This window comes from Lutra lutra, chromosome 6 (assembly GCF_902655055.1).
Source record: "Lutra lutra chromosome 6, mLutLut1.2, whole genome shotgun sequence".
Taxonomy (NCBI): Eukaryota; Metazoa; Chordata; class Mammalia; order Carnivora; family Mustelidae; genus Lutra; species Lutra lutra.
In genome coordinates this window covers 99238624-99264251 of record NC_062283.1, presented here as the reverse complement: position 1 = coordinate 99264251, position 25628 = coordinate 99238624, and the positions used below count along the sequence as shown (strand labels likewise).

Genomic DNA, 25628 nt, shown 5'->3' with positions numbered 1-25628 from the left:
GCATTAATTTTCCCCCTCTGGGTTTACCTTGTGTCAATTAATGATTATAGAAATGATAAAACAGATGACAAAGTAAAACATCAAAGAGGACACAGAAGTTCAGGAATGAGAAGACGGAAAGACATTGCTACTGGAAGGTGGTCAAAGAATACAGTTTCAGTTATAAGATGAATGAATTCCGGAGATCTAATGTGCAGGCTGGTGACTGCAGTGGATATAATGTATACTAAATGATATAATGTATAGTTAGAATTTGCTAAGAAAGTAGATCTCAAGTGTTCTCAATGCATGCACGTGCACACACACACAGCTTAATTATGTTAGGTGATGGGTAGGTTAATTAGCTTGATTGTGACAATTATTTTACAATGTATATGTGTATCAAAACATCACATTATGTATCTTAAGTATATATAATTTTAATTTATCAATTGTATCTTAATAAAGCTAGAAAAAACAAAAAAATTACATTTGTACAAGGCTTTATATTGTATCACTGATTGAATTAATAACAGAATAGAAACAACATAAATATTAATTAATAAAGAAGTGCTTAAATAAATTATGGTACATATCTCTGGACAATAAAAAATCACCAGTCATTAAGAATATTGAGGAAGTTCTTTACAAACTGGTCTTAAAAAAAAATCCCTCCAAGATATATTATTCAGTTAAAAAAAAAATGTTGCAATCTGGTGGGCCAGGGAACTGGAAGGGAGTGTGAGCAGGCAGAAAGATATTATGAAACATTTAAGTAAATGATTGGGTAAGCAGACAGAGCCTAAGGTTGAACCACTGCTCCCCTTATTAACCTGTGGATCAGGAAGGATCATCCCGCCTAGTTCAATGGCAAGATCTTAGTGAACTCTAACTTCCTTGCTGTAGCCAGCCAGAGGGGCTAATGCTGGTTGTCACTGGATTAATTCGTAAATCCAGGATAAAAAGATGAAAGTAATATTGATGTTATGTAAGGTATGCATTTGTAAGGATCTTGTGAAAGTAATAAGTTTTGTCTTTACTGTGCTACATTTAATATGCTTTATCTGATTTTAAGACGTGAGATTAGAATTACTGGCTTTACTATACTTTCTACTTCTTTTTTTTTTTTTTAAGATTTTTATTTATTGATGTGACAGAGGAGAGGGGGAGAGAGAGAGAGCACAAGCAGGGGGAATGGCAGGCAGGAGAAAAGAAGGCTCCCTGCCTGGCAAGGAGCCTGATGTGGGGTTTTATCCTGGAATCTGGGATCATGACCTGAGCCGAAGGCAGCCGCTTAACTGACTGAGCCACTCAGAAGCCCCTTGGCTTTATTCACTATATTTTAAAGTTCATTGGAGGGGCATCTGGGTGGCTCAGTGGGTTAAGCCTCTGCCTTTGGCTCAGGTCATGATCCCAAGGTCCTGGGATCGAGACCTGCATCGGGCTCTCTGCTTGGCGTGGAGCCTGCTTCCCCCTTTCTCTCTGCCTGCCTCTTTGACTGCTTGTGATCTCTCTCTGTCAAATAAATAAATAAAATCTTTAAAAAAAAATAAAGTTTATTGGAGTCACAGTAGTTGATTAAATATCAGAAAAAATTGTACTTTTAAAATTTGTTAATTTTCTTGACAGGCATTTGACACCTTGTATTACATACAGATACACTAAATATACAACTGTACTATTAAATGTCTATTTTTGTTATTTATGAGAGGAAAATTTGTTTCTTGAACTTATGAGTTAATTTAAACACTGATCAAGGAATGTGAAATGGCTTTTCTTATTTTTGGACAATTACTATATTTCTAAGTAAAAAAGAAACAAGATTTGTTAAGTTGAATTTGAACATTTATAAGGACTGAGATTCTTAATTGATACCTTTAATGAACTGAATACTACTTTTAGGCCCTGCTACAGAAAGTCTTTCTTTCTAGACACAAAATCCTTCTGACTTTTAAAAACTGCTCATTCCCATTGTGATCTCAGAGACGTGAATAACTTAAATGCTTGAGATGGAAAATCTCAAGGAAAAAACTTAATTTATTTGTCTAGACTTTTTAAATCCCTCTCCAAAATCCAGGTTAACACAGCTTGGTTCTATCTTTGTAATCTCCACATTGAAACCTGCCTTACATTTGTCTTTGCTCCTTTCCTCCTTGGGAATGCTACTGGAGGGCAGGCAAAGTACAGGATTTAATTTCCCCACCTGGCTCCCCAGGAGGAATTGATTGCAAACATTTGTACTCCTTTTCTAACTGCTTTACTTCTTTTACTAGCTTCCTAACCTCATTCTTCCCCTTGCACAACTATTTCTTTCTTTCTTTCTTTTTAAATTAACATATGTATTGTTTGTTTCAGGGGTACAGGTCTGTGATTCATTAGTCTTACCCAATACACAGCACTCACCATAGCACATTCCTTCACCAATGTCTATCCTCCAGCCACCCCAACCCTCTGCCCTCACCTCTGCCTCCAGCAACCTTCAGTTTATTTCCTGAGATTAAGAGTCTCTTATGGTTTGTTTCTCTGTCTGGTATCATCTTCTTTCATTTTTTCCCCTCCCTTCCCCTATGATCCTCTGTCTTGTTTCTCAAATTCCTCATATCAGTGAGATCATATGATACTTGTCTTTCTCTGATTGACTTATTTTCCTTAGCATAATACCCTCTAGTTCCTCATGTTGCAAATGGCACATTACAGGTTTTTTGATGGCTGCATAATATTCCATTGTATATATACACCACATCTTCTTTATCCATTCATCTGTTGATGGACATCTGTTGATGGCTCTTTCAATAGTTTACCTATTGTGGACATTGCTACTGTAAGTATTGGGGTCCTTTGTGCAACTATTTCTAAGAAACAATTCACTTATACAGAATTTCTCATGGCTTATAAAAGTTATCAGCAGTGAATTCATGGATACAGGAGATCCATGTTAGGTCAGTATTGATGGGAAAAGTGAGCATTTGCAGATCCTAAACGGGTTATGCTTTCCCTTGTCTCTATGATTGCGACAGCCTTTCCTCTCTGTGTCCAGCTCATTCTTCATTTTCTAAAGTCTCATCTTGACTGCTTGAAGTATTTTCAGGATTCACTTTTGTCCCCCTCAACATTTTGGGGATTCATTCATGCTGTTGTACATAGCTATTTGGTATTCTATTCTGTGACTTATTACATTATATTTATTCATTTCAATGTTGATGGAAATTGTAGGTGGTTTTTAGTCTTTTTTATTTATCACAAACAACGCTACCCTAAACAATCTTATAAGTGTCTCCTGGTTTACGTGTGCAAGAATTTTGCTAGTGTCTTTAAGTATCTAGGAGTGGAATTGCTGGGCCAAATGTAATAGACGTCCTTGTCTATGCTGAAGGTTGTACGGATTTTTACCGTGCTACAACACATGAGACTTCCCGTTGCTCCACGTCTTCATGAACACTTTTTCAAAATTGAGATGTAATTGACATACAACATTATATTAGTTTCAGGTACAAAACATATGATTTTGGTATGTGTATATATTGCAGAATGATAACAACCATTAGTCTAGTTAACATTGGTGACCATACGTAGTTACAAAATTTTTTCTTGTGTTAAGAACTTTTAGGATCTACTTTCTTAGCAACTTTCAAATAGGCCATACAGTGTTATTAACTACAGTCACCATGTTATACATAGGAACACCTGATATTGTTAAGAATTTTAATATTTGCCAATCATGTGTTTAAAATTACATCTCATTGGGGTTTTATTTTGCATTTCTCCGATTACAAATAGTTGAGCATCTTTAGATGTCTGTTAATATTTGGTTTCTTCCTTTGTGAAATATGTGTTCTTTTTTGGGGGGGGGGGTCTTTTCCCATTGAGTTGCTTATTTTTTTAATAGAGCTGGGTGACAGTCGGTTAAGTGTCTGATGCCCGATTTCAACTCAGATCATGATCTCAGGGTGATGAGTCTAGGTATGTTAGTCTGTCCCATTGGTCTGTTTGTCTATTCCATTAAGACAGATCAGATTATCTTAATTACTGTAGCATTGTAGTGAGTTTTGCTGTCTGATTGAGGACATCTTCCTACCTTCTTTATCTTCAAGAGGTTTTGATTTTAATAAGCTCTTTGCCCTTTTGTATAAATTTTAGAGTTTGTCAACTTCTAAGAAAAATCATTTAGGGATTTCAATTGGACTTTCATTAAATCTATAAATCACTTGTATAAGAAGTGACATCTTTGGAAAATTGTGCTTTCTAATCTGTGGAGTTAGTATGTGCTCCCATTTATATAAATGTTCTAATGTTTTAAAATATACATTTATAGAATTTTTTTGCAGAAAATTATTGCATGTGTTTTTTCTAAATTTATTCCTAAATATCATATGTATTTCTTGATCTTGTAAATGGTATCTCTTTAAAACATAAAACTCTTAATACTTTTTATTGGTGTGGACAGTACAATGAGCTCTTACAAATTGGTATTATATCTAATAACCATGCTGGGAACTCGAATGTTAATGATTTGTAGATTTTTTTTTTCCAGGTTTTCTATGCAGACAGTCATATGAGCTACACACAGTACTAATTTTGTTTCCTCCTTTTCAGTTATTATATCTTTTATCTTTTTGTGCTTATCTAGGAAGACTTAAACTTCTAGAACAAGACGGAATAGAAGTGAGAATGCATGTCCTTGAATTGTTCTTGGTTTCAAAAGATAAACTTTTTTAACATCTCAGCACTAAAGAAGGTATTTACTGTCATTTTTTTAATGGGGACCTTTGAGCAAATGAAGGAAATTCTCTTCTCTTCCTACTCAGCTGCACACTGAGTTTCATTGAATGCTTTTTCTGAATCTAGATGATCATCTCCACTCCTCTTTTTAATCTTTAATGTCAATTACACCAACAGATTTTCTGAGTTTGCAGTACACTTGCATCACTAAAATAACCCTAACTTGATTATGATGTAGTACACGACAGATAGAACTCAGGCTACCAGTATTTTCTTGAGGGTTTTTGCTTCTATTCTTCTGTGTGAGAACCCCACCCCACCCAACCCCTGCCACTAGTTTTCAAAAAAGAATTATGCTAATTTTGTAACGTAAATTGAGTTAATGTTTCCTCTTTTTCTGCATTCTGAAAGAGTTCGGTAACATTGAAAATATCTGTTCCTAAAAAAAAAAAAAAAAGGAAAGAAAAGAAAATATCAGTTCCTGAACTTTGGGAGAACTCACCTGTAAAACCACCCAGGCTTGGTTTTATTGTAGGAAGATTTTAAACTATTGATCTAATTTTGTTTGTAGTTACCAAACCATTTAGATTTTTTATTACTACTTGAGCCATTCTAGGAAATTGTCCATTTAATCTAAGTTTTCAATTTATTTTTATAAACTTACTCATAATTTTTTTTAATCTTTATAATCTCCACTATATCTGTGGTTTGGCCCATTTCCCCTCCTCAGTCCTAATATTGTTTATTTATACCATCTCTCTTTTTTCTTGATCATTTATGCTAGACAAGTATTCATTTATTAATCATTGTAAAGATCCAACCTCTGGCATCTGGATCCTCTCTCCTGTTTTTATTTTTCCCATTTCATTAATTTCTGCTCTTGCCTTTCTTTTCTTTTCTTTTTTCTACTCTCTTTGGAGTGATTATATTGTTTCTAATCTCTGGATGGATTATATTGTTTTTCAAAGTTAACCTCTTAAATTGCACGCTTAGTTCAGTAATTTTAAAATTGTCCTTTCTAAAAAAAAAAAAAAAAAAGAAAAGAAAAGATTTTATTTATTTATATATTTGAGAGCGAGAGAGTGCACGTGAACAGGAAGGGGCAGGGCAGGGAGAGAGGAAGAGAGAGTTCCCCCACAGGAGGCTCAATCTCACCACCCTGAGATCATGACCTGAGCCAAAATCAAGAGTTGAATATTCAACTGACTGAGCCACCTAAAGGCCCCTCAATTTTTCCTTTTTTAAAAAATGTAAGTAATATAATTTTTATATAAATTTAGGAAATAAATTTTCTTTTCGGTACTGTTTACCCCCCCACCCTGCCCAAACTAGTCTGGAAGTTATATATATTCTATAACCAGTCTTTTTGTAACTCCCTTAGAAATTTAATTGTGACTATCTATTATCAAGTCTAATGTTAATATTTATCCTTTTGAATCATCCAAGGAGGTTTCTATGTTTTTCCTATAATCACCTCTCAATTTCCCTATCATTGCCAAAAATTTAATTATGTCTTATTTTTCTTTTCCAGTCCTCACAAACGAAAGTTACTCTGTGATAGTGAAATTCTCACCACTTTGGGCCCCAAATTAATTCTTTCAAGTCCTAAGAGGATCCACTGACTTAACCCTGTCTTTCATACCGGTAAAGACAGTGGACTTTGAGTCCAAGCCTGACTCGGAGGGTACCACAACCATTGAAAACATCAGATTCATGAAACGATTGCTATTTCTGAGAACTGTTTGTCTCAGCCAAATTTCCCCTTGAGTGAGATGATCAAACAACGGCGACTCTCTCCCCCCTTTCCTGTTTTCATACTCTGACACATACCGTGCTTTTTAATGAAACAACTCTAGGGGAATTTTCTAGTACCCGTGAAAGCCTGCTTTTTAAAAATAAAATTAATGAAATATTTTCCCTTTTACTGGGATTCCACCAATTTCCACGATTCCCTTTCTTTTCCCTGTGGCTGAAGTCTTGAGTCTTTATTAGCAAATAAAGTCTTTGGGTAAGGGAGGAGGGGCGTGATACCAGAAAACAAAGCCCCTCAGTGAGCTTTACTTGTCAGGGAGCATTCCCTGTGCTTCCTGAGTCAGCATTTCAGAAAAACCCTGTGGAGACTCTGAGGGGGCCAGCACAGCACCAAAAGGCGAAGTGAAAGCTTTAGATGAGAGAGAAGTTTGAGTATTCTCTCTAAAAAGAGAATGGTATTTCTGCCATGGGCCCTGCAGGGTCAAAGCAATTTAATTCTTTGTCCTGCCAGGCCTCCTGCTGTAAGTGAAGAACCACTTATTTCAGACTCAAGAAGGGAGCAGAGATGTGGCCTCTGGCTGCCCCACTCGGACACCCATGGCCTGAGTTAGGCCCTCTCAGTGGCTTCCCAGTAAACTACACTAGGCTTTTCTGATTTTAGTCTATCCCAAAGCTAATTCCATGCCAAAGCCATAAAATGTGTGGGGAAAAAAAAAGCCAGTCTGTGACAGGATGCAAATCTCACCTATGATACTGGAAGACCAGTGCTGGGCTCCACAGTGGAGACAGCATGACTTTCTGGTCAAAGTCCTAGGACAGGCGACGACAGAACTCCAGAAGACGAGTGGCCATGTTAAGCCACAAAATGACCGTGATGACTTCTGACTGAGAAGAAAAATGGGGCAGAGAAAGTTAATATGTGGGAATTTCTTGTACAAAGTCTATACTCAAAATGATCTTTTCAGTTTTTAGAATTCATAAAATGAGCTTTTCTAAAATAAGTAGACATCTTTTTGTTCAATAATGGGAAAATCTCTTCATAAATATGCTAGAGAAATGTTTTCTCTCTCTCTCTCTCTGAGAATTGACTGCTTATAATATCTCCAGAATCTCTAGTTGTTACCTGTGAATATTAGTGGTATTAAGCTATTTTGCTTCATCACCTAGTGTTTTAAGTTTTACTTGGGCTGCTGTAGTCAACAATTTTTTTTTCATTGTTTCAAATAGAAAATGCATGTTTAGTTTTCTAAAGCAAGCTTTTTGAGAGTATCCTTTTTTCTTTTCACATAATAATTGGTTCAAAATATTTCAGTGTTCTGTGAGAATAGAAACTTGGTAATTTTACAGATGTTCATGTATGTCCTTTGTTTTAAATTATATTAATATTTGTCCAATGTCAACTAGGTGCCAGACATTGTTGTCAGTGCTTTACATATATTATCGGACCCTCACAATAGCCCCAAGGATATGCGCTGTTATTACTTCTATTTTACGTGCGGGGTAGTCCTGGCACAGAGAGTTGCAGTGACTTGCCCCAGTCACACAGCTTCTAAGGCTGGGCCCAGGCTCCAATAGCAGGCTTCTGCCTCCACTGCCCACCTCCTCATACTCTACTCTGATACCTCTCTGGCCAGATGGGCTCCATTTTTCACCTGTTTTGCAGGCTCATACACATGTGGAAGCTGTATTACCTTCTAAAAGCCACTAGCACATTATGCAAGACAGGCATATGGTATCATTCTGCGTCTACGAGGTATCTGGAGCAGTGGAATTCATCCAAGCAATAATTAGAAGGATGGTTACTGGGTTGGTGGGGCAAGGGGAGGGCAGAATGGGGAGTTATTGTTTAATGGGTACAGAGTTTTGGTTTGGATGAAAGGAGTTCTGGAGCTGGATGGAGGTGATGGTTTGCTCAACAATGCAAATATACTTAATGGCTGAAAAGTGTCCTTAAAAACGGTGAAAATGGGGGTGTTAAGTGTCTGCCTTCAGCTCAAGTCATGATCCTGAGTTGTAGCATCCAGCCCTGCCTCAGGCTCTCAGCTCAGCAGAGAGTCTGCTCCTCCCTCTGCCCCTGCCCCTGCTTGTTGTGCTCTCTCTCTCTCTCTCTCAAATAAATAAATCAAATCTTTTTAAAAAGTGGTGAAAATGTTAAATTTTATGTCTAAATTTTATGGTGAAAATGTTAAATTTTATGCTACAATAAAAAAAAAGGCAAAAACAACAACAACAACAACAACAAAAACCCTCACCAACAACCCCCAAACAAAACCTCGCAAAGATTCTATTCAACTGGCCAGTGACTCAGTGAACAGAGTATCCACCTGTCACTAGGAGCTGCCAGTTAACGGAAAAATGATGTTCAACTTTGAACACTTCAGAAGTTGGAGAGTGACTTGACAGATACTTATAATTTGGGAAAATATGTATGGGTCAGATTCTGTCACATATTTCTCTGTAGTGTTTCAAGATGGCGCTGTGTACTGGGGGAAAAGAGACCAGAGCAGTGCTTGGCCCAGATGTCTCGAGACCTGTCGCAATGCAGCTCCTTCTCTGCACTGGGAGCATGGGGACTGGCTTGTCCTTAGTGGTCTCCGGGCTCAGCTCTGCAGTGGTTCTCCCACTGGTGCTCCAGCCCTTGGATGTTTTTGCTTCTGAGAGATGGTCTGTGGTTGCTGTGTTCTCCCAGCCTGGCTGCCTCCCTGGCCCCCGTTGCCAGCCAATGTCATTTCTCCTTTTCCTGTAACCGGAGCCAATAGAATATATTCTTGAATGCTCTGCCCCTACCACAATCCTGTCATAATGGCTGCTATCTTATCAGACATGGCGGTACATGCACAGGCGTGCTTACTCATCACTGGTTCATGGCCAGGACCCTAGTTAACAGACGAGGAAGCTTTTCCCAGTTTCTCCAGAGGAAAAGAGGATGCCCAAATACTCCTCTCCTAGATCACTAAAAGTTTGATTCACAACATTTTTCTCAATGTATGGTTACAGATCTGTGTGGGTTTTTTAAACATACAAATGACTCTCTAATGTTTATATCCATAATGCAATGTCAGTCAAACTAATCGGACCATTTCTCTCCTATCAGATTGTATGCTTTGCTTTAATGTAGCTAGACAGTCAGTGCTACACCTATTTTGTTCCTAAAATCACCCCAGCAATGGGGTGTCTGAGTGGCTCAGTCAGTTAGACTGCCAACCCTTGATTTCTGCTCAGGTCATGATCTCAGAGTCCCGGGATCAAGCCCCACATTGGGCTCTGCACTCAGCGAGGGAGTCTGCTTAAGGATTCTCTCTCTCCCTTTCCCTCTGCTCCTCCCCCAACTTCTCTCTCTCTGTCTCTCCCTAAAATAAATAAATCTTTAAAAAAAAAATCACTCCAGCAAGAAGCATAATGCTATGTACATATTTGGCATTTCATGAACACTTGTAGAATAAATGACATGACTTGTCCAAGGTCACATTGTTAATAAGTGACAGTTTGAAGAGGATCCAAAAAGGACCCTATAACACGTCTCTTCTGTGTGCCCTATGTTTTAGAAATTGCCCATGCACATATATACACCCGTGCACTCACACAGAGGCACGTGTGTATATATAGTTTCTTATACCCTACGAAACTAGGGCATAAAGAAGAGAAAGGCTGAAAAGGGAGGTCTTACACCCCCTAAGGGAGGAAGCACACAGGAGGAGGGACACTCGTCCTTCACTGATCTTTATCCTTCACGGGTGGGCAGGAGGTGCCGGAGAGAATCCATGCCAGGGTGGAGGCTGTTGAACTGTCTGTCCTCCCTCCCAAGATGGCGGTGAAGTCCAGAGTCAGGTAGTCAGTCACTGATTCACCTCACCCTGTCCACCCACCCCCCCGACTAAGGCACATACCTACCCATGAGCATGCACACAGAGACATGTGATGCTCATAGCCCACCCCCATCTAGACCTATGCACACACACATAGACACATGGACACATATTCTGACACACCCACATTCTCACACACACCCACAGACACACACAGACATATGCTGTCATATACAACTTCACACTTGTGCCTAGGGCATGTACACACAACACATGTGCACACACACAGTCACACACACTTGCACGTGGGTGAGTCTGAAAAGGTTGCTTTTTTTGTGCTTTCTGAGGCTCCCTAAGACTCTTGGAATTTGGTTCAAATTTCTTGGCTTGGCATTTGGGATCTGCCACATGGAATCCCAACATGTCTTTCCAGTCTTTTCTGTTCCCACACCTCTCTCTCTCTCTAACCTCCTTTAGGAGTCCAGTGGGTGAAAGCCAGGACTATGCTGGTTGGCAGGGAGGCTGTGAGGTGGAAGGCCGATGCAGGGATCCCAAGAGGGATTTTCATCTACAGGCCTTCCATCCCTGGTACATTCCTGAGGGCTGTCTAAGAAATAAGCTCCCATTAGGACCCTTCCTACCTTTACTCAAGCTTTTTTGTCTGCCCTGATCCTCTCCAAACTACCTTTTGAAATCTGAACTTCAGAACATTTTGTGGTTGAGAGCCCTTCTCAACCTCAGGTCTCTGGATCCCTCCCTCATGCCACATACCAGCCTTGCATTAAAGTTTCCTGGCTTACTTTCCTCATCTTGTCTTGAATTCTGGAGACTGGGTTGGTGAAGTATTGTATTTGCCTGTGTTGTTTCAAAGAGTTTAGCAAGATACCTTTGCACAAATCAGGTGTTCTAAAATCTTGTGTACTACTCTAAGGTATAAAAGTCGGTCTATTTTATGATCAGTAATTCATCCACAGTTATTTAGCTCACTTTATAACATTGTGTGTTGAAATGATCTAAGGTGGCCATTTATGTATAAATATTATCCAACGAGGATAAAACACTAACCCCATAACTCCTTCCTGTATCGGTGGATGTGAGACACCCTTCCACGGTCTGTCCCAGGGGAACAAGATTCTGGGCCAAAGGGATGTGCAAGGTGTCAGGGAAGGGCCATAGATTTTGGTAGGATGCAGGAGAAGACATCTAGGGCACAGAATAAAAGTGAGAATGTTCTAGAAAAAGGCATGCCCAGAGGGAAGAGGACAGAAAGAAAGATATAATGGTTCAAAAGACCATTTCTCTTAATTAAAAATTTTGCCTTGGTTCAGCGTGCCAAGCCAAAGGTTCAAAATTGAATTTAAGGGATTTATGCAAAAGGATTGCCATTGCACTGTCTCCGTATTTGTTGAAATACAAATTGTTTCATCTGAACAGTCCAGTGATTGTCACTTGTGTGTCATTATTATTAAAATGAGGCTCCCATATGAATAGCATATAGCCTTTGTATAAGCTACCTTGGGTTATGAGCTCTTCAGAGGAAAATGTCTATCCAAGTGAAAAAATATTATTATTGCTACTTTATTACTTTCAAATTCAGCCAAAGCTTTGTGTTGGGGCCATTGGGATATCTTACAAGCGTTGCTTTGATCTCTACATTATTTATTTCCATATCAGTGTGAGTGTTTTTCCTGGGGAATCTCTAGTTTCTGGCTCAAGGCTTCTTTGGCAGCGCAGATGCTGTGTCAGAAAGTGGGGCCCTGGGATTTGCCATTTCAATTCAACATGTAGACTTACCTTTGAAGGCTTAAAAACTCTCCAAAGGGGTGGGGGATTGGGGAGGAAAAGAGTTATTTTTCTCCTCCTACCTCCGAGTCCAATTACTTAATAAAGATTCATCATTCCTTTTGTCCGAGGAGCTCTGTGACCTAATTTTGCTCCTTGCCTCGTTTCAGATATCACAACCCATTTTTATGCATTCAGCTTTCCTAATGAAATCCACATGTCTTAAATCAATAAAGCCATTGTTCAGCTTCCTCTCCTATTTCTCTAGTGCTTTTTGTCTGATCTATTTTGTTTGCATACTTGTTTGTAGGAAATATGTCTCTTTATCTAGAATTCCCCCATGGGGGGGGGTCTTTTTCTTGTCTTTCTTTTTCATGATGATCAGTTTGTTCACTGCAGCTATTAAACGTATAGTTCTTTCTTTAATGGGCCAGTCTAGAGGAAATTTTGTTTATACAGGTTTTCTTTCTCATTAATTGTTTGTTTTAGATAGGTTAAGAAATTAGCAGTGAGAAACTCAGTGTCTTTATTCATCATTTTTGTAGACATGTAGGATGTACAAAACCCCAGTATAAACTTCAGAAACTCAGCTTTTATTGCCCATGAATGCTCTGTCTTTTCCCCAGTATCCCCAGTCTGTCCCTTCTTCTACTCAAGAGCCAGGCATTACTGAGTATGTAGATCTTCTTACATTCTTGAAGTCCTCCAGATCATGTCGAGACCCTCTTTAGTGGCTTTCTGCTTCTAATCAACTGTAGGTCCTTGAGAGTTGCCTGATGGATAGTCAGTCTACTTCCCAAGAAACATTTTATTTACCTGAAATCCAGGACTTCAAAATAGAAAACCTACCCACAAGCCCCAGAGTTGGTACCAAAGGGTGTTTTCTTCTGGAGTAGCCCTCTCCAAGTCTTCTCATAGATTCTAAATACTCTATCCCATCACTGTCTTTCAACAGTCAGGCAAGAGCTAGCCCAGCAGCATCTCCAGTGATCCCTCCAGCAATCTTTACTTTTTTGAATTTTTTATCTCTCTAAGTTATCATGGCAGAAAGTGTGGGCCATATTAGCAAGCAGGCACTTGAATATAGATGATGGTGGTGACAATGGTGATGATGGTGATGATGGTGATGATGATGATAGACTACCAGGCCCCATGTGGTAGTTAAAACATTAACATTGGGCCATTTTACTTACCCAATTCTCTTGGATTCAATCTTGCCAATGGGAAAGATAGAAGAAGGAATAAATAAATGGTGGATCCCAATGTTCAGACATGCTCGATGACCCTATTCTTTTTTCTTTTTTCATTATCTTTCTTGGCCTTTTTTGAGGTTCCTGCTTATGTCTTTTTCTTGTTGAAAGTATCTTGCCAGAGTCTTTGCTACTCTTTCCCCCTCATATTCTTTTTCTCCATTTTAAGTTATATCCTAAGTGTGGAAAAATGTCTCCCCCCTCCAACCCAAAGCTCTGTTATTACTCTTCTGGACTTGATGTGAGAAGGTGAACTTAGAATTAAATCCCCACATGTAGCATATTTAGCTAGCTAGCCACTTTAATAAGCACAAAGAAAAGGGGCACCTGGGCGGCTCAGTTGGTTAAGCGACTGCCTTCAGCTCAGGTCATAATCCTGGAGTTGCCGGATCGAGTCCTGCATCAGGCTCCCAGCTCCACGGGGAGTTTGCTTCTCCCTCTGACCTTCTCCCCTCTCATGCTCTCTCACTCTCTCTCTCAAATAAATAAAATCTTAAAAAAAAAAAAAGCACAAAGAAAAATTCAGACTCACGCTGAACTGTTTTATTAAGATGTTTCCTTGAGGGGAAATAGTTGAAATGCAAAGCAATGAATACGAGTGTGCTGCTTTGTCCACCCAAGAAATGTCATCAGCCTCTAGTCCTGCAGTTTCCTTCAAGGGAGACAGAGAAAGGGAGAATCCTGCTCTGTCTGCTGGGGCCAGGGGTAGTTGCCAAACCCTTTTTCTGTCTTCATCTCTCCCTCTGGACTCTTCATTCTTCTGAAACATTTCCTTTTCGATGTCTAGAATTACTTTTTAGTCATTTCTGTGAACTAGTTCTGCAAACCAATTTCAAGTCCGTTGGACATGCAGACATTTCCTGTGGGCAGGTGCTCTTTGGCTCTTTAGAATTAGTTTTCTTCTTGACCTGAGGAGTTAAGAAGAGCAAGAAAGAGGTGTCTGGAAACAAAGCTTGGTTTCACTGGGACTGAATGAACTTTAATTTAAAAAGGTAACACGGTGTTTGGAAAGTGGGCAGAGGTCCCTGGTGTAGGGACCCAGATATTCTCCCTTTGGCTGATGATAGGATCCTTTCGCTGGTTTATGGACTGGACTGAGGCTGGGAAGGCTCTCACATAGGCTCTGCTCTACCTCCCAGCCTAGATTCAGGAGTGGTATCCAATGTCATCTTGAGGCCAAGATCCCAGGGCCCCTCTTCAGCAGCCCCTTGCCTTACACAGGTGTTTGCTCCTGCTGGGATCATTACCTTTATTGATGTGGTCATGATTTGCTGGCTAGTCCTGCTGTGATGATGTTATGCCTGAGTTCTAAGTGGGTTTGAGAAGCCTTAAAAAAGAACAGGCCATGTGTCGGGTCAAGAATAGCAAAAAATTTTTTTAAAAATTTCATTTTGACCACAAGTACTGTGTTGACAAAGATTTTCAACTGTGTTCTGGCTCAGCAGGAGGGAGGTGGCCTGGGGCAGGTATGGAGAGAGAAGGGCGGCAAGAATTTTGGCCCTTGGGATCTCACTCCTTCTACTGACAGAGGAGGAAGTGACCAAGAGCCTGAGGACTTTTCTCCTGAGTCCCAGATCTGGTCCAAGCTTCTTTACTCCTTGTTCTCTTTCCTGGGGTTCCTTTGGTGACCATCAAGACCTATTCAGTCTAGCCCCACAAGCTCAGTGGAAAAGATGAGTGAAGAGAGAACCAAAGACATGGCTCCAAAAAGAGAATGAGGATGCCCATCCAGCACATTCCCTTGGAGTTTAGCCTCTGCCTGTCAGCTGGGAGGCCTTGAATGATTCCCAGCCTCTTGGTGTAATGGTTTCCTCCCATGGTTTTCTAGACGGGAATGATAAAGCATTGTTGTGAGGATTAAATGAGATGACACATGAAAATCACTTGGCATATTTTCCTGGCATATATTAAGTTCTCCCTAAATGTCAGCAATTGTTATTAAATTATATATAATCTCTTTATTTTCCCACTGAAAGTTCCGTTCCTTCTAGGGTGGCCCAATGCTGTGTATCGCTAATGACTCCAACTTTTTCTTCATCAAGGGATCCTCCTCCATGGGACTCTGTGAGCATCTCTTGAAGACAGAATGTGTGGCTTTTTGGGAAATAGAGGCATCCTAGAAATCAGAGAATGATGAGTCTAGAAGGCATCTTGACCATCTTCTCACACCTGGAATGCAGACCATGGAGCCAGAGGTGGGCCAGAAGATCTGCAGTGTCCCTCGGCAGTCGTGTGGGTTGATAGAAACTTTGATAAAATCATGAAGAAGGTGGGTGGTTTGGGGTGTTCCTGCCCTTTTATCCTCTCTGACTTCAGCAGCTGTCCTTTTTCCGGGCACCCAGGGCCCACCTCAGTGTGTAGTTCCTGGGGCCTTTTCCTGGGCTCATTAAACCTTCATTCCTCAGGGGGAAGCATCCTAATTGGCTTTTAGGAGATTATCCAATTCTGGTGATTTATAGCGTTAGGAATGGCTGGTGCCTGTGACCACATGGCAATATTTACATTTTAAAAAGGAAAGCTAGGGGCGCCTGGGTGGCTCTGTGGTTAAAGCCTCTGCCTTCGGCTCAGGTCATGATCTCAGGGTCCTGGGATCTAGTCCTACATCAGGCTCTCTGCTCAGCAGGCAGCCTGCCTCCTCCTCCTGTCTCTCTCTGCCTGCCTCTCTGCCTACTTGTGATCTGTCTGTCAAATTTAAAAAAAAAAAATCTTAAAAAGGAAAGCTATTAATTAAGATTATGGGAGTATGTGGTGCCGTTTTTAGTCTGGAGGACTTTTTATTTTCCACCGATATTTCAGGAAATCAGGAGCTCCTCAATGGGTACCCCTCTTGTGGGATGTTGGCTGCCTATCACAGATTCAGAGAGAGCCTTCTCCCCTCAGCCCATGTTGAGTTTTCTCAAAAAGATATTCAGAGAAGAGGGTCTGAAAGTGCCCCGCATAGCTCTCTCCCTGACTGTTCAATAATTCTCACTGTCAGGACATTTCTCTCGTACTGAACCTAAATCCTGTCTGTGCTGTTTGATTCATTCTATTTCCTCCTGTCCTGCCCTCAGTGGAAACAGAAAACAGCTGGCGACAGTTCCTTGCACACAACAAATGATTCTGGCTTCTCAGGAGGCTTGATTTAAAGGTAACTTGTTAGAGCAGCCTCCCCCGCCCCCACCCCAACGCAGACCTCGGGGGCCCTCACTTGAAGGGTTGGGCCAGGGTCCCTTGCTTCAGAGAAAGCTGGAGCACCCCCCCCCCCCACACACACACCAGTTTAATGTCATTGCCGCGTGTGTGACAAATCCTGTGTTTAACTTGGGCGAGCTTCAGAGGGTCCTCCTTGTACCACATTCCAACTAAAAGCCTGCCGCAAAAGGCCCGTGTTTGAACCCCGTTAACATTCTCCACCGCCTCGAAGATCTCCCAAATGTAGCCAACAAAATAGCCGCTGTGGAGGCATGGAGAGTGTCACCATAGTCAAAATGTAGTATTTATCCATTTATTAGGCAAGGCGGGGGTGTATGGGTCATGCTGACACACAAAGTTGCTGAGCCTAAACTCAGTGTATCCTCCTTATGTTATGCCATGTTGCATTGAGCACAGACCCTTCGCCAGCTTGGTGAGGAGAGGGAGGCAGTTTTAATTACTGAATGGATTCCGAACTCTCACTTTGAAGTGGCAATAATACAAATGTGTGCCCAAATGTTCTTGCCAATACGACAAAAACATGTTGCCATATCTCTAAATCCACTATCTTGAGACAAAAATAATTTCCCAGGGGTCCTTTCGGCTGAGGTCATGATCTCAGCGTTCTGGGATCGAGTCCTGTATCAGGCTCCCTGCTCAGCGGGAGCCTGCTTCTCCCCCTCCCTCAGCTCCTCCTCCCACATGTGTCCTCTCTCTCTCTCTCTGCTCTCTGTAACAAGTCAATAAAATCTTTGAGAAATAGAAATTTTCCAATTTTTTTTCTTTTTTTTTACCTTGCAAGCTTGTCTTTGCTGTGATATCTACTGCTTTTCAAGTGGGATTTAGGTATAGCTCTAAAATGCCAGAGTGTAACTCATAATGATAAAAATGAACATTGATTGAGCATGTGTTCTAAGAATTTGAGGCATTTAAACTTCCTTAAGCTTCTCAATAACTCTATGGGATAGGAACTGCTATAATTAATCCTTATATATAGATGAGGAAACTCAGACACAAAATGATTAGGAACTTGCTCTAGGTCGTCTGTTAGCAAAAGGCAGAGGCAGGGCCTGAATCCATACGGGTCACTTCCAGAGCCCAGATGCTCAGCCACAGCGTGGCAGGACCTCTCTGCCCAAAGCCATGAGCAGTGGCCATCTCTCTGAGGGGTCAGGTTGCATGATGGTGAGTAAGTCAGCACATTATTTTATAATGATAAAACAGATATGGAGTCTTCTGCAAACAACCAACCTGAAAGAAATTTTTAGTGTGTAGTGAGTTGTCAGACTGCGCCCAGGTAAGAGGATACATGTTTCCTCTCCTCCATGGCTGAGGCACACATTCAGGGACAAATGGAAGAGATGCTGTGGTGTACCGTATCTACTCCTGGTTTCAGTCGTCCTGCGCTTAAGCCATAGGCTGGAGATCAGATGTCAGATGGCGATGATAGAATTTCTAGCCATTTTTCTTGGACTTTTGCTCTATCTCCCTCCCTCCCAGCAATGTCAAGGGTAGGTCATGCTAATGTCCTTGCCTGCAGAACAAGAAAGGAGCATTTCCTTAGACACTGGGACCAATATCCCAGAAGTAGGGACTGTGTACTCTCCCTGGCCAGTCACTTCCTGTGCCTTTCCTGGGGTCCTGTCTTTCTAATGCCCCACCCCTGAGTGGGCTCCACTTCCTCCCTGGTATTCTGGGCACATGTGCTTAGCTCTTGCCCAGCTATTTGTTGATGATATCGTGAAGCTGGGCAGAAATCAAAAGCTGAGCTCCTTTTATCATTTAAAGCAACAAAGATGGGCTCCATGTTTGACTGAAGGAGAGTTTTTTCAGATCTTGAAATGTGTCCCTGTCACACTTAACCTCCTTTCTGGGACTTAGGAGCACAAGAGAGTAGGGTCCTATCAGCATCTCCTTCTTACGTTTATAAGGAGAAGCCAGCCCACCGCTAGGCGGATCTCTCCTGGATAGACTCTGAGTTCTACCGAGGGTGATCCTCCATCTTGAAGGGCCCAGTGAGCGGCAAGTGTACGTCAGCAAAGCAAGTTCACTCTATTGATATCATTGTTTTATCCTTTCCTTTCCATATTGCATGATTACAAACTAAACTCTAAGAAAGGCTGTGTTCATAAAATGCACATCATGCCAAACCAGAGTCTATCTCAAGAATTTTCTCCTGGTACTGTTGGCATGAACTTATTCTTTCTCATGTTTTGTTTTTGTTTTTGTTTTTTTGTTTTGTTTTAATTAAACTTTTTGAAATAACTGCAGATTCACATGCAGTTGTAAGAAACCACACAGAGAGATCCCACATGCCCCTCATCAATATCCCCCCCCCAATGGTGACATGCTACAAAACTGTGGTCCAATATCACAGCCAAGATATCCATAGTGACACAGTCAAGATACAGAACATTTCTAACAGCACAAGATACCTCATGTTGAAATTTTATTTTTCTTAAAGATTTCATTTATTTATTTAGGAGAGAGAGCATGAGCTGGGGATGGAGAGAGGCAGAAGGAGAGGGAGAAAAGGCTCCATGCTGTGCAGGGAGCCTGATGCGGAGCTCGATCCCACGACCTTGGGAACATGACCTGGCTAAAGGCAGACTCTTAGCCAACTGAGCCACCCAGGAGCCCTCATGTTGAAAAGCTAGAGCCAAATTCACTTCCCTCTCTACTGACCCATGGCAGTCACTAATCTGTTCTTCATTTTATAATTTTGTCATTTCGATAATATTATCTACAGAATTTCATACAGGATTGAATTGTTCACTTGGCCCAATTCTCTATGGATTCATCCAGGCTGTTATGTGTGTCAGTAGTTTGCTCCTTTTAACTGCTGAGTATTCCGTGGTAAGAGTGTACCATAGTTTGGTCAACTAGTCGCCCCACTGGAGAACATCTAGGATTTTTCCAGCTGGGGGCTCTTATGAATAAAGCCGCTATAAACATGTGTGCCAGCTTTTTGTGTGAACGTGTTTCATTTCTCTGGGATAAATGCCCAGAGACGCAACTGCTGAGTCCTATGGTAGCTGCGGGTTTATCCTTTTTAAGATACTGCCAAAGTGCTTTCCAAAGTGGCTGTCCCGTTTTGCACTCCCAGCAGCAATGTCTGAGTAATACGGTTTCTCTGCATCCTTGCTATCCTGATAAGTGTGTTGTGAGACCCCACTGTGGTTTTAATTTGCATTTCCTCCAATGGCAAAAAAAATTGCTGAACATCTTTATGTATGTGTGGTTGTCAGCTGTAGGTCTCATCTGTGGAATCTCGCTTCAGGTGCTTTGCCCATTTTCTAAAGAGTTTTTTTTTTTTTTTTTACTGTTAAATTTTGAGAACACTTCATGTATTTGAGAGACTAGACCTTTGTTGGCTATGTGGATTTCAGATATGTTCTCACCATCAGTAGCTTGTCTCTTCATTCTCTTAACGTGGTTTCTGGTAGTACAAAAGTTTTCAGTTTTACCGGAATCCAATGTTCTATTTTTCTTTTATGAATTGTGTTTTTGGTGTTAAGTCTAAAAAGTCTTTGCCTAGCTCTTAATCTCAAAATCTTCCTCTATTTTTTTCCTAAACATTTTATATTTTTACATTTAAGTCTGTGGTCCCTTTTGAGTTTATTTTTGTAGAAGGTGTGATATAGAGGCTTAAGTTCATTTTTTGGGTGTGTCTGGATGTCCAGTTGTTCTGGTACCATTTGTTGGAAAGACTACCTTTATTTACTCCACTGAACTGTTTTTTGCATCGTTGTCCAAAGTCAGTTGGGCATATTTGTGTGAATCTATTTCGTTCCTCATTCCATTTATTGGTTTATGTGCCACACAGTTTTGGTTCCTTACTGAATAAGATTACTTATGCTAAGAAAATGCATTAAACCTATATATCAGTTTGGGGAGAATGATCCATGAACAAGGTATGTTTATGAATGCAGACCCTGTTTGATTTCATTCATCAATATTGTGTAGTTTTCAGTATACAGATCTTAGGCCTGGTTAGATTTACACCTAACTATTTCTTTCTTTCTTTCTTTCTTTCTTTCTTTCTTTCTTTCTTTCTTTCTTTCTTTCTTTTTTTTAGAATTTGTAAATGGTATTGTATTTCTAATTTCAGTGTCCATGCATTCATTGCTAATATATAGAAATACCATTGGTTTTTGTATATTTATTTTTTATCCTGTGACCTTGATGAACTCATTTATTAGTTCTAGGAGCTTTTTAAATAAATGCTAGGGTTTCTTATGTAGACAATCATGTCATCTGTAAATAGGGACAGCTTTATTTCTTCTTTTCTGATCTGTATATCTTTTCTTGCTCTACTGCACTGTCTAGAACTTGTAGCGCCATGTTGAGTTAGCATAGTGGGTGTGGGCATCCTTGCCTTGTTCCTGATCTTAGGTGGAAAGCATTCAGTGCTTGTACATGGTCTAAATAAGCCAAATAAAATAGAGATTAGTGAAATGAGTTTAAAAACATGACCCAACTATATGCTGTCTATAAGAAACCCACTTCAAATATAATATTTTAGACAGGTTGGAAGGAAAAAACATTGGGAAAAGATATATCATGCAAACATCAATCAAAGGGAAGTAGGAGTAGCTATATTAATATCAGATAAAGTAGCCTTCAAAGCAAAAAAAAATTAACAAAGACAGATAAGGAGATTATATAATGATTAAAGAGCCAATCCACTAAGGAGACCGTAATCCACTGTTGTTTAGTTTCCAAATGTTTGAATATTTTCCTACTATCTTTCTGTTATTGATTTTTAGTTTGATTCCATTACAGTCAGAGAACACACTGCATGATTTCAAGCCTTTTAAATTTCTTGAAAAAAAGTTTTTTAATGGCCCAGGGTATGGTCTATCTCAATATCCAGTCTGTAGGCACTTGTGAATACATTCTACCATTGCTGGGTGGTGGTGTCACCGCCCCCCTCCCCGAGAGGTAAAGTTCCAACTCCTTACTCTTCTCTGACATCCCCTCTGTGAGGACAGGGGAGGGAGGGGAGAAGGGTGCCCCATTGCAGCCTGTGAAGATGAAAGTCCAGCCTCCCTAGTTGGCCTTTTCTGACAGGAGTGGGGCCACAGGGTTTTTCCATGGTGTTTGATTGAAGGAGAACAGTTATTGTCTCAAATAACCTGTCTCACTAGGCTGTCCCTTTCCCGATCCTTTCTCTTCTTTTGTGCACATGGGTTTTCCCAGTCACCAGCTTCTTCAGCTCTATGTCTGGACACATGGGACAACATGGAAGCCCAGGGAATTCACCACGGTTTCATTCTTTGGGTCCCAAGTTCTCTAGCCCACTTTCCCTCTTCTTCCATGGTTTTATACACAATGTCTGAGGTTTCTAGTCGGACTTAGCAAATGGAATGGGAAAAAACTACATCTACCCCATCTTCCTGGAAGAAGTCAGTCTCTCATGACTTTAACAATGTTGACATAAAAAAGTACAGCCCTTTGATGCTCTGGCCCTCATCTGCTTGCTCATTCACTTCTCTCTTTTCTTAAAAATGTTCGTCAAATCAGGGAGAACAATGACCACTCTTTCGGAGAGGCTCGAAGTGAAGGAGACAAAATGTTGCTTGGGTCTCCGTGTATTAAATTCCATTCCCCTACCTCTTCTTTATGCGCTTTCAGGAAAAGGGCTTGGACTTCCTGTGTTTGTCTACAGTGGTTTGTTCTTGGAGTATGTCCTGGGTCCAGAATGTCAAATGTCTTCTGGAATTGAGGTCTGGGCACAGATTAAGGATAAGATTAAACCTACTTAGGTGAGGCACATGAAGTTGGCAGGAAGCAAGAGCAGGAATGTGAGAGCATGGAGCATGGAGAGAGCCTGTCTTAGCTTGGGTGGCCATAACTAAAGTATGGGAGATTGGGTGGCTTAAATATGGAAGTTAATTTTCCCTACAGTTTTGGAGGCTAAAAGCCCTAGGTCAAGATGCTGACAGGGTTGATTTTCTCTGAGGCCTCTCTCCTTGGCTTGCAGATGGCCATCTTCTCCCTGTGTCTTCAAACTGTTTTTCCCATGTACGTCTGGGTCCAAATCTCCTCTTCTAATCAAGACACAAGTCAGATTAGATTAGGGCCTACCCTAATGACTGCATTTAAGTTTAATTGCCTCTTTAAAGACCGTATCTCCAAAAACAGTCACATTGAGGGTTAAGGCTTCAACCTAAGAATTTTGGAGACAACTGCTGAGCCCGAAATAAACCCCAGGTAGGAAAATGTGAAAGTGGAAGGCAGAGGGGTAACATGAGCCCTCTGGTGAGACTTCAGGATGGAGCGTGTCAGCAGAGGTGTATCTACTGATTGATTCAGTGGTTTTTTCAAAGGATCCTGATGTGATGTTTATTCATGGAGGGTCCTGGCCTTGCCTGGTTCAATTTCTAGCTTTATTTATTTATCTTATTTTTAACACAAGGGAAATTGAGGTTACTAGGGGAATTTTCCTAGGCACTAAATGCTTGCCAACTCTATTTTTCTTTTTCAGTGAGATACACATACAGTAAAGTGCATAAAATGTGTCAATCTGGAGTATGCTACTCAAGGTTTACATATGTGTACACCTTTGTAACCAGCACTCAGATCAAGACATAACACATGTCCAGCATATGTGTCCAGGAAGTTCCTTGTTTGCTTTCTAGTCAATTCCTGGTTTTCTGTCTGGAGGTTACCACTCCAGATCCCTATTCTTGAATATTGTGTAAGTGAAATCATACAATACATACTCTTTCGTGTCTGGCTTCTATTGCTCAACATAATGTCTGTGAAATTCTTCTCTGTTGTCTTCAGTGGTCTGTAGCCGTTATTGCTGATTTGTAGCCCATTATATGAATGTAGCACAATTTAATTATCCATTTCTTTATTGATGGATGTATGGGTTATTACCAATTTGGAGTTATTATGAATAAAGCTGCTATAAACATCCTTGCATATATCTTTTGGCAGATCTATGCACAAATTGCTCTTGGGTACATATATCTAGGAGTAGGATTTCTGGGTCGTATCAAAACCACTTATTAAATTAAATTAAATTTGATAAACAGATATGAGCAAGTTTAGGTTACTTTTTTCTTTGGTTAGGTTATTTTTTTGTAGTGGTCCTCCAGACTTCAGTCAAGGGTATCACATATCTTTGTGATATTTAGTTATACAATAACTTTAATTGGAGGTACAATCAATTATAAAAATACGACCGCTTAAAGATGGTTTTACATTAGACCTAAGTTGTGGCAAGGAGGGGATTATCCAAAATACAATACAGGTTATATCCTTAGACTTCTGGGTAGATGTCACATTTCAAAATAGAGCCCCCTTTTTCAAAGATTTCATGGAAAGAAGATATTATGTACTAAATGCCCAGTAATGACATGAATCAGAGAAAAATTCTCACCCTTCATACACTCTTCTTTCGCACTGTTCTGGCTGTTTGAGAGAAACAGAATTGATAATGTGTCATCAAAATGACTCATCTTTGCCATCAGGATTTTGGTTTTGCTGGAGGTTTAGACTGGGGTGGGTTTGGACCCGGAGTCGGGGGGCGCATTAAGAGGTTGCTCCAGACCCCAAGTGGTTGTGCTAGTTCTCGAGCTGCCTAAGAAATACGTGCATCAATGGTAATAGGATTGGGCTCCACTGGCTTTTCATCAGACTGACCTATTGACTGGTACAGGAGGTCCCCACTGATGTGCCCAGACTTTGGTCCTTCAGGTCTTGGGCTGGCAGTGGGGCCAAAGATTCCAGAACTTCCTGAACTTTTGCTTCTGGCTTTGAGTCACCACACCTCTTTACCTTGTCCCCCAGTGTATGGTTCAAATATGATCATGTTCTCTGTGTACTGTGACACCAAAGAGGATGGGAAGCACTCTCTTTGACCATAGTCCCTCAAGTTAAGTTGTACAACCTATCCCCAAACTCTTCCAGAAGAGCTCAGGTTTCACTGACTCCCCGTTTCAGAGGTTCAATGCACCAATGCACCAAATCTTTCGTATTCCTGTTATGTCTTCTTCTCCACAGTTCCCACATCACCTCATTTTTGTAAATAAGTGTTGTAGAGAGAATCCTCATGCTTACCTCCCTCAAGGCCAACCACCACCCACAGAACTGTGAGAGCTGGGGTAGACTTGGTGGGACAGCTACCTCAGTAACCATCGGCAGAGACATTGCAAAGACTTCTGTGGACACAGCAGTCCTGTTCTGCAGGTTGATGATATGGCCTAGAACCGTAACACAAAGGGTGATAACCAGAGAGGGCATGGGAGCTTCTACTGCTGATCAGGAGTGAGCGACAGGCAAGAAGACCTGAGCTCACTGGACCCACAGATTCCCTTTTGGAGGGGGAGGGAGGGCGGACAGATAGCTAGGACCATTGTGGGCATCTTTGCTTGGTGGGGATCCATTGGGGGGGCAGGGACAGCCCACAGACCCTCTCTGCCTCCGGGCCATTTGCAAAAGGCACTGATGTGTTTTCTTTTCTTGCGAACACTCCAGTTCATTTGTTTCTGAAGATTAAATCTAGGTTATTTGCAGGGGGGTTGGGGGTTGGGGGCGGGTGGGAAGAGATAGCTACCAACATTAGTTTTAACCAACACAGGATAACTGCGGCAAATTCCAGGAGCTGATGTGATTGCCCCCAGGAACAAAGCAATTTCAGCCTTCAGCATTTTAACCTTATCTGCCTAACCTTATGCTGATCGAGATATGATTTCTCTTAGCTCTTATCAAACATCTAGATGAGCTGAGGGACCCCTTGTCACTGCACTGCCCTTATGGATGTTAGCCCCCCATGGAGGGTGCGGGGGGAGGGAGCCACAAGGCTTGGATAGCTACCTGTGACCCTTGTTCTGGTCACTAATAGGCTCCTGGAAAATTCCTTCCAGTAGCAGGGATCCCTGGTGTCCTGGTCTTATCTCAGGTGTCCTAAGGTATGGTGTCTCTCTATCTTCTCTATTTCATCCCCGCCCACACTCGATGGGAGTATCTAAGGAATTTAGGACAATCTGGAACTTTCAGGGCTCAGCATAGTGTGACTGGAAAAAGCATGGGTTTTGGAATCAGATTAACTCTTACTAGTCGTATACATTGTTACCTTTTCTGAACCTGCCACCTCATCTACTAAATGGAAATTATAATAAAATCCATTTCTTAGGTCTTTTGGAGGCTTGGA

The 25628-nt window shown here is 41.0% G+C and overlaps 1 long non-coding RNA gene across 1 annotated transcript; it reads left to right on the top strand.

Moving 5' to 3' along the window:
• Nucleotides 1–896: 896 nt before the first annotated feature.
• On the top strand, nt 897–8524 carry LOC125102717 (uncharacterized). The gene is made up of 3 exons (XR_007128178.1): nt 897–972; nt 4607–4714; nt 6962–8524. It is a non-coding gene; the product is annotated as an uncharacterized LOC125102717 (long non-coding RNA).
• Nucleotides 8525–25628: the final 17104 nt, after the last annotated feature.